General features: G+C 36.7%; 1 protein-coding gene across 1 annotated transcript in view; it reads right to left on the bottom strand.

Annotated features, from left to right (window-relative positions):
- Window positions 1–19,690, bottom strand: part of BRWD3 (bromodomain and WD repeat-containing protein) — a 42,516-nt gene that overhangs the window by 6,981 nt on the left and 15,845 nt on the right. The gene's annotated exons all lie outside the window — the stretch shown is intronic.

Here is a 19,690-nt window from a genome sequence, read left to right as displayed (position 1 = left end):
GGCACATGCACGTTTTTGGCTTCAAATTTCTTTTAACGGAAAGAAGGATATTTAAGCTAGTCACGAATTAAGAAAGCAGGCAAAAAATTAAATTGTGACAAATATTAGCATCACTAAGCTGTTAGTAAATAATCACGCAACAACAAAAACATGAAGCAGCCACTCTTATGTACGTGTACACATTAAACCTAGCAAGACGTAGAAGGCGACGAAGAGCTATTTCACACACATAGATGTAGTCATCAGCCGAAGTAGTTACTCACACATACACACGCATATGGCTATAAACTACAAACATACATGTACCTATATAGCTCGTAACTAACCAAGCATGAGCTACAACTGTTCGCGAAATTACTAAACTTTAGGAGAAACGAGAGTATAAAAGCAGCACAAGCTGAGTAATAACGGCTCAGTTTTGATTTAAACACACTATTGGTTGTGAAATACTACTCCCAAAGTAAGCTAAATAAAGACCAGTTTGCAATATGGAATATTGGAGTGATTTATTCAATAGTTTAGCGATTCGAACGTTAGCAGAAGGTTTGAAATAAGCGGAATTTCCCTAAATTCGTTGCAATATCTTACGGCGGCCGCCGTCGTGTGATGGTAGCGTGCTCCGCCTACCACACCGAAGATCCTTGGTTCACGCCTCGGACAAAGCAACATCCAAATTTTAGAACCAAGTTTTTTCAATTAGAAGAACATTTTTCTAAGCGGAGTCGCCCCTCGGCAGTGTTTGGCAAGCACTCCGAGTGTATTTCTGCTGAATTTGAGAACTCTCAGTAAAAACTTGCAGATGTCGTTCGGAGTCGGCATAAAACAAGTAGGTCTCGTCCCGTTTGTAGGAGCGAAAAGGAGCGACACGCAAATTGGAAGAGAAGCTCGGCCTCAAATCTCTTCGGAGGCTATCGCTCCATACATTTATTTTATTTTATTTGTTTTTACCAGCTTGGATTTACCATAAATATGTTGTTGTTGTTGTTGTAGCGATACGGTTGCTCCCCGAAGGCTTTGGGGAGTGTTATCGATGTGATGGTCCTTTGCCGGATACAAATCCGGTACGCTCCGGTACCATAGCACCATTAAGGTGCTAGCCCGACCATTTCGGGAACGATTTATGTGGCCACATTAAACCTTCAGCCCATTCCCACCCGCCCTACCCCCAAGTTCCATGAGGAGCTTGGGGTCGCCAGAGCCTCGTCTGTTAGTGAAACAGGATTCGCCGCGGATAGGTGAGGTTGAAAATTGGGTTTGGAGAAGCTATATATTGCGCTACACAGCCCCTTGAATCTGGTATTTTAGTCGCCTCTTACGACAGGCATACCTACCGCGGGTATATTCTGATCCCCTAACCCGCTGTGGGGTACCATAAATATGTAGGCCGTTTATTGTTCATGTCGAAAATTGGTCCGACGGATGCACATCACTGCCAGTTATAAGAATTCAATTGCTAAATTTACTTTCCCAACCTTTCAAAAGTTATTTTAAAAGCAGGCGCTTCAACGCCAGCTCAATACACCATCGGATTTTGCATCACCGATTTCACCAAGTTATTAAAACAAAACTATTAAAAAAACTATCTATATATATAAAATTCAAATTATGTATGTATGTATGTAGGTGTAGATCGAGTTGCGTCCTAAACGGATCGACCGATCACAACCAAACTTGCACAACCTACTAGAAACCTTCCAGAGATGGTCATAGGCTAAAAATAATTTCTATATATAAAAGGGGTGTGTGTGGCACCTGCCATACAAATGGAATTTTTGATAATGCATTACTCTGAAGGTATTCATGCTAGAATATTGAAATTCAGTAAGGAGTTATATGAGGTCAATCCCTAACACTACCAAGAAAATATGGGGTGAGGGAGAAGGGGGCGTGGTACCTCCCATACAAATGGAATATATCATACTGCATACCTCTGGATGTAGCAATGGTAGGATAGTGAAAATTGGTAAGGAGCTACATATATGATGTTAAGTCCTAACACCTCCAGTAAAATGTGGAATTGGGGAAAAGGGGGCGTGTCACTTTCTTAAAATGGGATTTTTCAGAACTATGGTCGCCATACAAACTTAGGTTATTATAACAGCTAAAGTTTGACTACAGAGTTGTTTGGCTGTTATTCCTTTTGGATGTTTAGTAATCTTTCGCCGTTAAAATTTTTTGTTAACTTCAGTCTATTCGCATATTCTATCTATATCTTATCTTAATATATAAAAATCACGTGTCACTATGTTGTTTCCGATGAACTCCTAAACTGCTCAACAGATTTTGAATTTGTTTTGCACCAGTGTGTAGTTCGATCTAACTTGAAATAGGATAGGTTATATCTTAGTTTATAGTCGCAATATTATTTTATTGCAAATTTCTTTATTTGTTTATACGTAATAATAAAAAGTTACGTATACGCACCGGTACTCACATTTTAAGGTGGTGCGGATATACTTCCGTGTAATTGGTTGGTGTTTAATTAAACAACGTGCTTATCAATAAAAAATATTATAGCGAATGATATCAAGTAATCTGCATTTCGTTTTAATATTATAGTGAAGTGCGAAAAATAAAAATCTATATACATATATACATACATATAAAGAAAGGCTAAAATATGTGTTAGTTGGTCGCCGGTGTTTGAAGAGATGCGTCGGTCGATTTTGTTCAAACGTTCACACAAGTTGCGTAAACCTCACGCAGTGGTTACTACATATGTAGGTTTGGTTGCCATCGACGTACAGGGTCTCGAGATATAGGCCGAAACGTGGACCCGAGTACCCCTAGAATGTGTTTATAGAATATGGATAACAAATGAAAGGTGTTGATGAGTGCTTTAGTAGAGGGTAATTTTCATAACCCTGGGTGACTAGGGCCTCGAGATATAGGCCAAAACGTGGGCCAGTAAATGCCTAGACAGTGTTTATACAATATGGATATAAAATGAAAGCTTTTGATGAGTGCTTTAGTACAGAGTAATATATTATCCAGAGACGCACTGGGACTGGGATTAGGACTAGGACTGGGACTGAGACTCGGAGTGGGAGTGGGACTGGGACTGAGACTCTGAGTGGGACTGGAATAAAATACATACCACCCTACCATACAGGCAATAAGGGATGCAGAAGAATGAGAAAAAATTGAGAGAAGAGAAAAGATAGAAGGAGATTGAGAAAGAGATAGAATGAGACGAAGATGGAGATAGATGAAGCGAAAAAGACGGAGGGGAGTGAATAAAAGGATTAGGAAAAAGTGAAGAGGGGGGAGGGCAGAGTCAGACGGAAAAAGCTTATTAAAATGTATGCAGATAGGCCAAATTTAGGGCAGAACAACGTCTGCCGGGTCTTCTAGTATATGTATATAAAGTTAAAATTATGAATGTTTGTATGTAGGTATAAATCGCGTTGCGCCCTAAACGGATCGGCCGATCACAACTAAGTTTGAATCGCCCACTAGAAACCTTCCAAAGATGGTCATAGGCTGAACATAACTTCAATATAACAAGTAAGGAAGGTTAAGTTCGGATGTAACCGAATATTACATACTCAACTGAGAGCTTTGGAGACAAAATAAGGGAAAATCACCATGTAGGAAAATGAACCTAGGGTAACCCTGGAATGTGTTTGTACGATATGGGTATCAAATGAAAGGTATTAAAGAGTATTTTAAAAGGGAGTGGGCCATAGTTCTATAGGTGGACGCCATTTCGGGGTATCGCCATAAAGGTGGGCCAGGGGTGACTCTAGAATGTGTTTGTACGATATGGGTATCAAATGAAAGGTGTTAGTGAGTATTTTAAAAGGGAGTGGGCCTTAGTTCTATAGGTGGGCGCCTTTTCGAGATATCGCCATAAAGGTGGACCAGGGTTGACTCTAGCATGCGTTTGTATGATATGGGTATCAAATGAAAGGTGTTAATGATTATTTAAAAGGGAGTGGGCCTTAGTTCTGTAGGTGGGCGCCTTTTCGAGATATCGCCATAAAGGTGGACCAGGGTGACTCTAGAATGCGTTTGTACGATATGGGTATCAAATGAAAGGTGTTAATGATTATTTAAAAGGGAGTGGGCCTTAGTTCTATAGGTGGGCGCCTTTTCGAGATATCGCCATAAAGGTGGACCAGGGGTGACTCTAGAATGCGTTTGTATGATATGGGTATCAAATGAAAGGTGTTAATGATTATTTAAAAGGGAGTGGGCCTTAGTTCTATAGATGGGCGCCATAAAGGTGGACCAGGGGTGACTCTATAATGTGTTTGTACGATATGGGTATCAAATTAAAGATATTAATGAGGGTTTTAAAAGGGAGTGGTCCTTAGTTGTATATGTGAAGGCGTTTTCGATATATCGACCAAAATGTGGATCAGAGCATACATGTTAAATTACAATTAGAATTAGTAATTGATGCAATTGGTTTATATTCTCTAATTCTTTAAACAATTAGAAATAGTCAACTAATTCCCATTAGATAATTGAAATTTTTATTCTAATGGTAAATCTAATTGCAATTAGTTGCCATTAGCAAAAAAATTGGGTTACCTTTACAATTAGAAATGTAGTTGACTTCTGCTAATGCAATTAGATATTCAATTAGCTCGAATTAGAATTAAAGTTTATCCCTATCAATGAAGCTCAAGGACGATCATTAGCTGCGATTCAAGGGATTGATGAGTGCAATACAAACCCTAATAGCTTCAGAGCTTCTGCAACACAATTGTCAACCTCACATACGCGAGGGGAATCCTGTTACAAATATAAATATATCATACAACAACAGTCATTAGCTGTAGCAGAAGTCAATCTTACCAACTCATGTTTTACCCATGGCCAGTTACGCGTAGCCTGCATATTTCTATAGAAACGTGGGGTAAAACCCACGGGCATAAGCTAGTATATAATAAATTTAAAAACTCACTTTGCATAATTTTTTAAATAAAATGACCAAAGTCGAACATGTTTTCAATATTTTCCTATTAAAAAAGCAAGTTCTCCAAAAGCCAATCTTTCCCAAGACAGTCGAACAAATGACCGGGCGTACAACTACCCTAACGTAGTGAACAGTAGAGCTAGTTTATGAACTCTTATACAATATAATCATTAAAATCTTAAAAGCTGTCCACTTTCACTTTACAATATCGGGTTGGATTAACGAAGACTATTGAAATCAATTTTTCGAAGACACACGTCTGCAAATTTTTTAAAATTTTATTCAGGGTCATATTTTGTAGGTTCACCGAGGATTATAAGATTTTCGTGATATCCACTTAGACAGGTTATGATTTCGAGGGCGGCATCCTTGGCCGAATAGTTACTTCTTAACTTTTTAAGGTCTTTCTGTGGTGATTCGGATCTCTTGTGGGCTATGTACAAAGCTATGCAGCATGGAGCGACAAAAACATCCACCAGAAATACCTAGAGGTTCTATAAAAATGACGTCGACGAAGGTATGAATTCAATCAATGTCGCAGTCCTATAGGTTCTGTGCTGGCATACGGTGTGAGTGGAATTGCTACTGCTCGAACTTTGGAAATTGTAGCTCTTATAAAAAGCCGAAAAAACTTGAAGCTAGACTAACATTAATGGTAATAGTTAAAACTGTGCCACGAGAATCATGACTATTAATATACCATTAACTGCGGCCGTAAGTCGTCTTTGGGCTTGCTGTTCACGCCACAAATGAGTCGCGTCGACAGCGAGTATGAGGAGTTAGGATATCTCCTTCGGTGAAATTACGCTTTGCACGAGACATACAGACAAAAGTTTGACCATTTTAAGTATTTGTATGTTTTTTCCGCAGACGCAGCAGTACCAGTTTCTAGGGTGAGGTTCGAAATCTTCCTATAGTAAGTAAATGAGGGAAAGTCTCTCCACAAGGAGCTACTCCTTGGATGCAACTTTTTGAACGATCGGCGAGAAATTGAGCCGCGTTTCATTGAAATATCAGCCAATGAACCTGGCAAAAACCCCGGATCGCTTCAGTATATAGAGTCGGTTGCCGAGGGAGGTCCCGAATAGCCAAAGCGTCGATTTTCCTAAATACATATAAATAAAACCTTTTCTAAATATAACTTTTTTAAATAAGAAAATCAACTGTTCCATTGGGCGCAGTGCTGGGAAGTTTGTTAGATTCTCCTTTTTATACTCAGCATGCTTTGCACACAGAGTATATTAACTTTGATTGGATGTTGTTGTTGTTGTTGTTGTTGTAGCGATTAGCTTACTCCCCGAAGGCTTTGGGGAGTGTTATCGATGTGATGGTCCTTTGTCGGATACAGATCCGATACGCTCCGGTAACACAGCACCATTAAGGTGCTGGCCCGACCATCTCGGGAACGATTTATATGGCCACATTAAACCTTCAGGCCAACCCTCCCTCCCCACCCCCAAGTTCCATGAGGAAAAAAAAAAAAATTTTAAAATGGGCGTGGCATCGCCCACTTGTGATAAAATCAATTTTACAAATATTAGCAGTGTTTTTTTTACACGTAAACGTCCATACGCTTAAACTTTATATGGACTGCTAAGCGTCAAACTTTAAATACACCTCTGAAATTGCTGCGCATAAAATGTGTACTACTAAATTTCAATACGCATTATACTCAGATGTAACTGAAATATGTGTCTTTGTTTCACCCTCTACACTAATTCTATGTATTCTATGTGCGACCACAATTCATCGCAACTGATTCAGCTATATGTTATACCCTATGGCCATCAGAGGGTTGTGTCTCCGCTTTTCGGTACACCCTGTGCTGTAACTATAGTTATTTAACCACTGCCGCTAGATGGGTCTCCTAAGGATTATCTAAGCGAGGATAGGCGTTTTTTTCACGCGCAAACGTAAACGTATACGCGTGTATAAAAAAACACGGCTATTATTAATCATAAATACAAAATCGTTCAACCTATCGTAAAAAAAATCAGCAGAGAGGTTGCGTTTACTATAAGGAATGCTTTGAAGAAAAATTTACGAAATCGGTTAAGGACCACGCCCACTTTTATATAAAGGATTTTTAAAAGGGTCGTGGACGAATAAAATAAGCTATATCTTTGAAAAAAAGACCTTTATATCAATGGTATTTCATTTCCCAAGTGGATTTATTACAATAAATAGGAAAAACTTCAAATTTTAAAAAATGGGCGTGGCACCGCCCCTTTTATGACTAAGCAATTTTCTATGTTTCGGGAGGCATAACTCGAAGAAAAATTAACATATCGTAATGAAATTGTGTACACATAGCATAGCAGAATATATTTCTAGTAAAAATGGACGGGATCGGTTAAAGATCACGGCAACTTAGATATAAAACAAGTTTAAATGGGTCGTAGACAATGATATTTCACTTATCAAGTTTTATTGTAAGAGGAAATGGGGAGACATTTTTTTTTAACTTTTTTTTAATTTTTATTGAAGCTCACGCTGAGTTTATAATGTTCGGTTACACCCGAACTTAGACACCTTTACTTGTTTTTATATATATTTGCTTTTTTTCAAGTTTTGTGACGGTATGGAATAACCAAGCTTACTTGGACATGTTGTGCAGGTCAATAACCCAAAACCGTTCCATTGTGCGTAATTCTGGGAAGTTTGTTAGATTCTCCTTTTTTTATTACTATTAATCTTTTTTATACTTTTCATGAAAATGAAATGGTATATTAAGTTTATCACGAATCTCAAAAGTGTCAGCCGTTTAAAAAGAAGAGATAGACCTACCAATAAGTATACCGAATTGATTAGATTGACAATCTGGTTTGATTTACTACTATAAAACTACGCTTTTATAGCTAACCGAACTAAAAATTAGAAAATAATTGTTAATCACAAAGGGTTTATGTTACATTAGCTGAAGGTCAAATTATTTACCACCGTACTCTTTCGGTGAAGAAGCTAAGCTACGTTTCCACCAAACTAGTAAAATATGTCTAAATATATCGAGAGAGGAATAGAAAGATGCGTTTCAACCTTAGTATCAATAATCCGAAAGTGCATACAAAAATATAATTTCTGGTAGGAGATATTTTGCATAAAAGTGTTGGAAAATACGGAGTTTGGGTTCGGTGGAAACGTAATATAATAGAAAAACCAGACTAGATCATACTCTCTAACTAAGATTTACCTCGAGGAATAATTAAGAGAGTGCACTTTCTTTTGGAAACATCCTTTATTTAAAGAACAACTGTTTCTATACAAATATTCATCATCATTAGCCATTCATTTGCACTTATCGACTTTGGCCATTTCGTAACAAGTCATGCCACCTATCCCTGTTCGCTATAACTGGCGCCAATTGGGGACACCAAGGGAGGTCAAGTCTTCCTCCACCTGCTCTGCGTAACAATATTAGCCTCATTGCCAGACACTTTCCAACGTGGATTTGTCCAGCCACATACCTTTAATCCTTCTCAACTTGAAAGAATTTTCCAGAGCTGCTCAACCCCTATACACTTAAATCACTTTTTTGTTTTACCCTGAATCATAGGCACATATACAAATTTACACTTCAAATATAAAAAAAAATTCAAAACACTCCCGTATTACAAAGCAAAAACAATTTCATATTGTAACGAATTTAGGGAAATTCCGTTTATTTGAAATCTTCTTCTAACGTTCGAATCGCTAAACTGTTGAACTGTAGTACAATTATATTTCACTTCGCAACTGATAGCGTGTTTAAATCAAACAGATTACTGATTGTTCAGCTGGCGCTGCTTTTACACTCTCCGTTGCTTCGTTCGCATATTTCTCCAAAGGTCTAGACATTTCTAGAACTCTTGTATCTCCTGCTTGGTAATTAGTTATATGAGTTCATGCATATTTGTAGTTTATAGCCATATGCGTGTGTAGGTGTGAGTAACTACTTCGGCTGATGACCACATCTCTGTGTGTAAGATAACTCTTCGTCGCCTTCTACGTAAGTGTTGCTAGCATTAATGTGTACATATTTATATAAGAGTAGCTGCTTCATGTTTTTGTTGTTGTGTGATTATTTACTAACAGCTTAGTGATGTTAATATTCGTCACAATATGATGAATAAACACTTCCGTATAAAAAAAATTTATACTACCAAATTGACAACTAAACTTATTCAAAAGTATTATAACACTGAAAAAAATTTTTTTTCATTGATTCATTAAGATAATTGAAATTCTTCCAGCCATTTAAGGGTTTGACGACGGAATTTTAGATAAATCTTTGGAAACTTGCATACGTCTTTCTTTTGACATTATTTTAAAGGTAGTAAAAGTCATGCTAAGTCATTTACGCTCGTCTTGAGATGTTCCGGATCCGGGGGCGCAAAATTTAGTACTTAAGAAATATCTCGCTTCCTATGGCTTGCTTGAGTTTCGCGTTCAGTTTTATGCTCATCATGAAGTTCCAGGTCCAGCCTGATGTACTTTTTTGTGGTCTTAACCATTTCTGGCTCGAGCATTTGCTGAAACTTTGCATCGACCTGGATTAGATATTATTGAAGCGAGCTCGCTCGAATATTGTATTTGGACTAACACATGGGTGGTCAGCAACATCGGTTTAAAATTAAAAAAAAATGGCGTGGCTTTTCTTAAGTATTTTGATGTTACCCGCCCATAGACTTGGACATGGCACCTACTGGATGTTAGGCAAGCATACTACCCACAATACCACGGCATATGCCTTCTTGAATTTGCTTATTTACTTTAAGCCAAATGATAATAATAAATTTCATTAAATTATTAGGTAATTTATGTGAAAATCTTAATATTAATGCCCCTGTTACCGTTTACAACTCAACTCTGTTTCAATTGAAATTTCGCAATTTGGTATTACAGATTACAACTCAACCTGTCAAAAAAAATGTCGGTAGAGTTGTCCAGTCTAACAACTTTTTGTGGCATTACCGTTTACAACTTTGTGTTGGCGTAGTTGTCAAAATCTTACAACTGATTACAAGCAGTTGTCTCATACAGTTTTGCAATTGTTTTGAAAAAAGATAACGTTTTATAAGACGGTTCACCACCTAATTTTTAACAAAAATTTTCAAAGTTGGTGAGAAAAGACACGTTTCGACCACCAATTTTAGAATCCGAAAACAAAAATTAAAAATTTTATTTCTATCATATCATTTCGGTTCAAATTTTCATGTGGTTGTTGTATTTTGCCAAATTATTTGTACACACTAATGCAGAAAGGCGTTGGAACCACCCAGGGTTATTTTTACAAATCGCGGCCGGAGGCCGCCAACGCAGAAAGATGTTCTGTGCAAAAAAAAACTATGGATCGGGCTATAGTTAAACCTTTTTTAATCAAACAATAATCAACAATTTTGTACACATTTATAGAAAATACAACGTTTAAACGAAGGATTACATTGAATAACTTTTTGACTTTATGGAGCGCAGTTCGGATGCAGCCAAAATAGGTGAAATTATGCGAACGTGAATCCCGTTGATACTAATCACTACTCCTGGGAATCCTGTTTTAGAGTGAAATACAATTTTTGCTGTTGGGGTTTTAATCCAATTCGCACAAATATGCTCCTCAATAATATCTAAAACCAGTCCAACAACAAAATCATTTCCACAGCATTTTTGATAGCTGCCATCAGCAAGGAATCTGAGTGTGGTGCATAATTTTAAAATAGGTGTAAAGCCTTCCCTCGAACGCGTTTGCGGAAATGGTCCTTAATCGTGACTGGAATGATCACGCGAATGTTTTTCGTATTCGCGACATATCAATCACCTACATTTTCGCCATTATAAAATAGATTTCATATAATATCCGTTTTGGTTTTAATAACAAAATCACTTTTGCAAATGATTAAATTTCCCCCACAAATTGATCAACTGTTCATTTATATGTCAAATCATCACTTTTTTAGGTTGGCAACATCAATTCAACTTCAACTGAAATAAGTTGTAATTCGTAATACGAAACAGGAGTTGAGTTGTCTTAAAGTTGAGTTGTTTTGATTACAACCCAACTAAGTTGAGTTGTAAACGGTAATAGGGGCATACGGTTCTTTTTTTCGCCTTTTTCAATTTAATTACCAATTAAAAATCCTATGCATTTGCTCAGACTCGATTTTTTAGGAAAAAAATAAATTAATTGTTTTTGTTTCAAAAGCGAAATACCCACCTTATGCCAATTTCACACAGAGGCTTAATGAAATAATTAGTCAAGTTTTCTACATTAAAGCCCTAATTGAACTCAATCTTCCATACAAAATACAAATTCTTAATTATCTCATTATTGCTTTATTGAATGCCTAATCGAGTGAAAAATCCAGTCGCCTTTGCTTGGTGCTCCAATTTTATTGTCAATGTAACAAATGACAATCAAAAATAAATTATTTTCAATAATTTACGAAAAATAGAAAACCACGCAAAAATTCAAAATTTAATTTTCGCTGCAAAAGATAATAAGGCTTTTTCGAAAATAGGCACATATTTGGTTAGGTGCAACATCTATGGATAGTTGCGCATGCATTTTATTTTGATTGTATTTATAGTTAAGAAGGAAACGGCTGCATTTCATTTTAACTATTTTTTGTAAAAACGAAATATTTTTTTGGGGGCTGCTGACAGATGTTCGCTTAATGAAGCAAAAGGCCCTGTATGAAAACGGAAAACTAATTATTTCATTAAATATAATTGTGATTCGATTAAGTTTCTGTGTGAAAACGGTATTACATTTAAAAAGTCGGGTCTGAGCGATTGCTCACTCTTTATGCATGAGACAAAATTTTTTAAGTTTTAAAGTTTTGGAGCAACCTATCTATTTACGTAAAATATTGATAGGCACCAAGTTACATATGAACGACGATCAAAAATAAAATTTTAATATATGTATGTAAGTGAGAGTGTTTCAAAATTAAACTAAATATCTCGCATTTTCCATTTGCATCAAGATTCCGATTATTTGGTGAAAAAGATAAGACTTGGCCCAAGATGGACGGAAAAACTTGAATTTAGAGGTCGCCACCGGTGTTTAAAAAATATTTTTCGTAAACTTGGAAATTTGGAATGAAATGTGGTCTCTTTTGAAAACAATGAAATAGTTAAGTTTACTTCTAAATTTTCTAGTGTCCAGCAATGCCCGATCGTGGGAGGGAAAATAAAAAAAAAAACATTTTAATTCAAATAAAATGGAACGAACGTTACGATAACTAACACATACTACAAATAATGCCGATAATGATTTGGCAAAACTTTTAAGGCCCTATTACTGATACTTAGCATAGACTTGACTTGACTTGGCAACTTAGCCACGATTATACTCCAATTAGCGCATACAATCTGGCATCATAATCAATAAATGTCAATTTGTATGACAAAATGTCAAAATGAAATGGAAACAAGCAAATGGCATCTCAAAATGTAAACGTCACTTAGAACTTACATAGAAAATCAAAATTCAACAGACTTCTAAAGCCCCCGTTACTGATACTTAGCATAGACTTGACTTGACTTGGCGTAAACTTGGCAACTTAGCCACGATTATACTCCACTTGGCGCATAAAATCTGGCATCATAATCAGCGTTGAAATTTATTTTTAAATAAATGTCAATTTGTATGACAAAATGTCAAAATGAAATGGAAACAAACAAATGGCATCTCAAAATGGAAACGTCACTTAGAACTTACATAGAAAATCAAAATTCAACAGACTTCTAAGTCAAGTTAAGTTTTGAGTAATCAGTAACATGCAATGTTCATTTAACAGAACTGTGACAGTTCGCAAGCCAAGTCAAGTCTATGCTAAGTATCAGTAATGGAGCCTTAAGTCAAGTTAAGTGTTTCTAAGTTTTGAGTGATAAGTAACATGCAATGTTCATTTAACAGAATTGTAAGTGACAGTTCTCAAGCCAAGTCAAGCCTATGCTAAGTATCAGTAATGGAGCCTTTATTATTTCGAAAAAAGTTATGACTATAGCTGAGTTCAAATGGACAGTGTCCAGATCCCGATAAAAATTTAACATGCAAATGCACCAACAACTTTGTGATCCTAATAGGGCCGTTCCATTGGTTTATCGAGCTCTGGCTCAAATCTCATTGGAACAATCTGGATCAACTTTATGAGAGCTGGCAGCACTAATATAAAACATCTGTTTTGTAGAAAATTTTAAGATACTGATAGAATTATTAACATTTAAATAGTTTCGCACGTAAGCAAACTATTTATTTTCCTTACATCATCTTCAAGTTGCTTACTCTTTCAGTGTTTTTGCTTTCAAATATGGCGAGATCTTTTATGTATACACAAATGTACACGTATTTAGTTCAGTGCTACAATGGCTCAACTATATGGTTGGCTCATCTCACCAGCTGATTTTATTTTTTTGATTTCACTGGAGGGATTGTCAGAAGGAGATGGCAAACTTAAAAAGAAACCAACGAATTTACAACATTTTCCTACTACTTACAAATGCTGCTAAGTTTTATGATTTCGTTCCATTCCATTCGTCTAACACCAACACGCTAATTTTGGCAATGTGAACAAAGGTATGTTATTGCTGTAGAGATGAGCCAACCATATAGTTGAGCCATGAGTGCTACCAACTCAAAAGTGGTTAACTGTCAAAAAATCTACTACAGAAAACGAAACGAACAGAACTGATATACGGATCAGAAATTTAACCAGATAAGTATCAGGATCGCAACGTTGTTGTTGCATTTGCATGTTAAATTTCTATCCGTATCTCGCTCAAGTCTCAATGGAACGTAACTAATGTTTATCTGAATCCATTTCGGATCAAGGGGGTGGCTCTGTTGTTTTCGTTCTTTGTGGTAGATTTTTGACAGCTAAAGGGCTTTAAACAGCTCTTAAGTAAACGCCAAAGATAAATATTTTGATTTATTTCTTCCGCATGGAAATAGGAGCAGCCAAAAAATGTTTGGGTATTTTATCCGCTTCTTACGACAGACATGCCTGTTGCGGGTATATTCTAGACCCCCTAACCTACTGGGAACATCCCTTATCATTTTTTTCGTCAGCGGATTTTTATTTATAACTAGCCGACCCTGCAGACGTTGTTCTGTCCTAACTTTGGTCGATCTGCATAACCTTTAAGAAGCTTTTACCTCCCTCCGCCTATTTACTCTACCTCCGCCTCTCTCCCCGTTTTCTTTATCCTTTAATTCACTCCTATCTCTGCCTTTCTCTCTTTCTCCCTCTCTGGCCTTTCCCTCCCTTCTTTTCAACCTAACTCCCTCTCCGTCTCCTCTCTCCGCCCGCTATCTCTCTATCTAACTCAATCTCTTTCTCAGTTTCTCTCCTTTCTTTCTTACCCTGTCTTTTCCTCTCCGTTTCTTTCCACTCCTTTACTTCTCTTTCTTTTCTTTCCTTTTTCCTTTCAGAAAAGTTTACTGAAAACCTTTACAATTACTGTGATAAATACGCGATAATAAAACTTTTTTTACGAAAAATATTGATCACTTGTAATCAGATCGTTCGGGGTATTTATTTTTATACGGTTTTATTTATCTTGACTTGACAGGCTGGCTGGCTGGCCGGCACGAATTTTATAATTGAAAGTTAAGTAACTTCCCGATAAGCTACAAGCTTGAAACTTGTCATATAGTTCAGAACCCGATGACAATGCAATAATAAGAAAAAACTCCGATAGGTGGCGCATAATTCGAAATATTCAAAACAATCGTATTTGTGGTCCGATTTGGATCTATTTGGAACACATTATATATGCATGAATAGAAAGCGGCCTTGGAAAAAATCGCCGCTAGGTGGCGCAAGGATCGAGATATTAAAAAAATCGTATTTGTGGCCAGATTTGGCTCATATTTTAAACCTATAATACATACATGAATAGAAAGCGACTTACGATGTCCGATTTGGCTCATATTTGGAACAAATATTATCTACATACAGTCCGGCAGAAGTGACATCCAAATATTTTGGAGTTGGAGGAGGGACAAGCATACGTGGCGCAGAGTCGAGTAAAGTCTTTGGAAGGATTATGTATTGAGGGCATAGATTGTAACAAAGTGTCAGGAAAGGGTCCTTGTAATAATGTCACTAAATGAACTAAATAGAATGAGAAGTAATATCAATTAAATAAAGACTAAAAACTTGAAAATAAAGTAATTTAAAAAAAAAATTTAAGTTAAACGGTTTTACTGAAAACAATACTTATATGAAGTAATAATAATACTAAAATAGAAAATAATTAGGTAGGTCCTAGGTACTAGTCATCATACTCCTCATCAATCTAGGGCATTGATCCTACATTTAAATAAAAGTGTTGGACACGTCAAATTTCTATTGATAGTCATAAGACCAACTGAACCTTAATCAGGTTATGCTACGCCTCACATTTTTAGAAATTTCTCGCGCCCAACGCTTTTATTTAATTGTCTGATCAACGCTCTAGATTGATGAGGAGTGTGATGACTAGTACCTACTTATTTTCTAGCTTTTAGTATTATTGTTACTTAATGTAATTATTGTTTTCAATAAAACCGTTTAACTTGAAATTTTTTTTATTATTTTATTATTTAAAAAATTACAAAAAATTCACTATGAGCACAGCTTACACAAATTACGTACACATTTTAAAATGAAAATTGGTTGTTGTTGTTGTTGTTGTTGTAGCAGTGCTTCGCCCCACCTAACAGACGCGACCGATCACAAACTGTCATCAATATCCTCTAACGGGAGTCCAAGGAAACTTGCTGTTTCAACAGGGGTGGACCATAGGGAAAGGGGTGTTAGAGGCGTTGGTTCCACATTACAATTAAAGAGATGGTTGGTGTCATGTGGGGACACATTGCAAGCGGGGAATACATTTTGTATGTCGGGGTTGATTCTGGATAGGTAAGAGTTTAACCTGTTACAGTATCCAGAACGAAGTTGAGCCAGAGTGACACGCGTTTCCCTGGGGAGTATGCGTTCCTCTTCCGCAAGTTTTGGATACTTTACTTTGAGTACTGGGTTCACCGGGCAATTCCCGGCATAAAGGTCCGACGCCTGTTTGTGGAGTTCACCAAGGACCTGCTTATGTTTTTTCGCTTCATACGGCTGTGTTCTCAGATGCCGTATTTCCTCAAAATGCTTACGGAGATGACTCCTTAAGCCCCTAGGCGGTGCTGGCTCGTCAATCAGATGTCTGTTGGGATGCCCAGGTTTCTGGGTATTCAACAGGAACTGTTTGGTCAGCATCTCGTTTCTTTCCCTGATGGGGAGTATTCTCGCCTCATTATGTAAATGGTGTTCTGGGGACATAAGAAGACAGCCCGTGGCAATTCTGAGAGCAGTATTTTGGCAGGCCTGTAGCTTCTTCCAGTGGGTAATTTTTAGGCTTGGCGACCATATGGGTGACGCGTAGCACGTAATCGGCTGGCTAATTGCTTTGTATGTAGTCATGAGCGTTTCTTTATCTTTTCCCCAGGTACTGCCAGCAAGGGATTTGAGGATTTTGTTACGGCTCTGAATTCTCGGGACAATTGCGGCTGCGTGCTCACCAAAATGTAGATCCTGATCAAACGTCACACCCAAGATTTTGGGGTGTAGGACAGTCGGTAGCGTAGAGCCATCGACGTGGATGTTCAAAATGGTCGACATTTGGGACGTCCATGTTGTAAATAAGGTCGCGGAAGATTTAGTCGGTGATAATGCCAGGTTTCGCGAGGCGAAAAAACTGGAGAGATCAGGGAGGTAGCCGTTTATTTTATTGCATAGCTCATCGATCTGTGGGCCTGGGCCTGTGGCCATTACTGTGCAGTCATCGGCGTAGGAAACGATTGTGACTCCTTCCGGTGGTGAAGGTAGCTTAGATATGTAGAAATTAAACAAAAGTGGGGATAGGACACCACCCTGTGGCAACAAGTCTGAAATTACAGGAGGGTTGGAGAAACTGATGAAAATTGGTGAAGAGTAACTATTCCGTCTAAAAGAACACATTTAGATCTGCCATGAAAAAATATTAGAAATGGATGCTCAGTTATTTTGTGTTTAAGATCAGCATACAAATTAGCATGAAAAATATACGAGCCGGACCTGTGCGCATCTTGCGCAACCAATATAAAAGTATCTTATCAAATATCAACAGAAATCTGATGGCCATAGGGTATAACATATAGCTGAATCAGTTGCGATGAATTGTGGACACACATAGAATACATAGAATTAATGTAGAGGGTGAAACATAAACACATATTTGAGTTACATCTGAGTATAATGCGTATTAAAATTTAGTAGTACACATTTTTGCGCAGCAATTTCAGAGGTGTATTTAAAGTTTGACGCTTATGCGGCAGTTACCCACGAACGCACGTAGAAAAAACGTGTCAGCTGACACGACCTATCTTATGAGTGTGCAATGTAAACGAAAACTCACCGACGTGCAACGCCCGTACGTACGTAGCCCGGAACGTAGAAATCAAAACAATTTTGATTTTTTCCGTAAGAACGTGTCAGCTGATCGCTCTCTCACTAGACAGAGTTGCCTAGTAAACTTTTGTGTGCTAATTTTTGGCCGTTTGCAATTTTATGCAAAAACGCCTAATTAAAGTTTGAAAAATTGTGGAAATAATTCGAAATAATTATGTAAAAGTGCTGATTATAAATATTTTATCTATTTATACTTATTTAATATGTATTCCGGCCTTTTACAATATCAAAAATTAAATTGGAAAAAGTTGATGTTTCCATAAGCATACATGCAAAATGGTCAATGGCAACAGCGCTTATCTGTAAACAATACAAACACAAATATGTTATGTACATGTACACAGACGTACACATTGATTCCTACGGGCTTGAGAGTTCGGTCAAACGTGCTTCGTACGACAAACGTCTTTACGTACGGCACACGTCGGTGGGTAACTGCCGCATTAGCAGACCATATAAAGTTTCAGCGTATAGACATTTACGTGTAAAAAAAAAACACGGCTAATATATATGATTGAAGAATTAAATCTCCTTAGTGCACAAACATTAGCATATACGTACAAATATACAAAAAATAGAACTTTTGTTTAAGAATTATAACGAAATGTTTAGATTTTTCAACGAAAGAGTATTTTCCATTTATGTCGCATTAACTTGGCAACACGCAAAAATATGACAACTTGATATCAAATGAAAATACACACATACCCTATAAATGTTAAATAACGCTGGTGAATGTTATGTACATCTATTAAGGCAATCAGGGGCTGAAACTGTTATTCCTTTTATAATATAATTCCTTGCAAAGCTATTAATTTTGGTCTTTAAATATATTTGGATCAAGATAAAAATTATTTTCTGATTTTTATTACCTGAATCCTATAGAACTAGTTAAACTCGGACTTTTAAAAATAAAAGTCCGGAAATAAAAGTTAAATCTAGACTTTTATTTTTTAAGGCCAAAATAAAAGTCCGGCTTATCAGAAAGCCAAAAAAAAAGTTAAAAACAATTTCTTTAATTCGGATAAGCCGTTTCTTTGTTATCAAGTCGGACTTTTATTTTGGCCTTAAAACATAAAAATACAGATTTTACTTTTATATATATGTGGACTTTTATGGAAAAAGTTCGAAAAATAAAAAGGATGCATGATTCAACATGACATTGCTATAGGGATGGATACCTGGTAACTCAAACATTTTCACCTAGTACAATTTTTTTACCATGACTTTTTCTACTCCGAAAAAAAAAAAATTATTATTTTCCGTCCCTGAAGGCAATCATAAGATCGTTATACAAAATTACTTTGGCACTAATGGGTGAATGTAACTGCGGTTTAGCTCTCTCCTATTTCTATTCTATCTCTGTGTGCTATTCCAAATCCTTACTTCTTTGACGTAAAATGTTATTTTCTCCAACAAATACCGTGTGAAATTCTTATACATTCTAATATAAGCATACGTAATTAGTTATATGTAAATATTTTTAAGTTATTATTTTTTGTAATTCTTGTATTTACCTATAAGTTGATGTACTATAAAAGACTATGTCTTAAAGATACAGCCATTGTTTACTATATAAATAAATAAATAAATGTATGTATGGGACGCATAATGTCCCGCACAAAGCAAGGTTGTTCGCACTGTTAACAGCAAACAAACACACGCACTGAATATTTTGGTTAAAGTATTAGGGTTGTCTAAACAAATTTTGCTCATATTAGAAAGGAATGAGCATTGTTTTTTTTTTGATGCAAAATGAAGGTAAATATTTCAAAGTTTTACTGCAAAGAAAATATATTCCAATCGATTCATGCGTTTAGAATTTATAGTTGTGTAAACAAAAATTTTATATTTTACTTTTACTACATTTTGGCCAATTATTACGATTCTTTTATATAGGAGTATAGAAAAGGGTTGTTTTTAGACTTTTTCAGGCAAATTTTTATAATTTTTCTCTCCATAAGGACCATCATCGTACTTCAAGAGTGACGACGTCTCCCCCTATGCACTTCAGAATTCTGCAGTTAAACTGTAATGGATTAACTGGGAAGATCACGGAGATAGTCGATTTCATGAAGCGGCACAACATCCGCATTGCTGCGATTCAAGAGACTAAACTCACAGCAAGATCTGCTCTGCAGACCTGTTCTGGGTATAATGTCCACAGAAAAGATCGCGAGAGCGGAAATGGAGGCGGCCTCGCGTTTATCATACACCACTCTGTGTAATATCATATATTTGATCCCGACATCGGCCGCAGGGACAGTGTCTTAGCACGTCAAGGCTTATCTGTCCGGTCAGGCGA

The sequence above is a fragment of the Eurosta solidaginis genome, chromosome 1, assembly GCF_040869045.1.
Source record: "Eurosta solidaginis isolate ZX-2024a chromosome 1, ASM4086904v1, whole genome shotgun sequence".
Lineage (NCBI taxonomy): Eukaryota > Metazoa > Arthropoda > Insecta > Diptera > Tephritidae > Eurosta > Eurosta solidaginis.
This window is presented reverse-complemented; position numbering and strand designations above follow the sequence as displayed.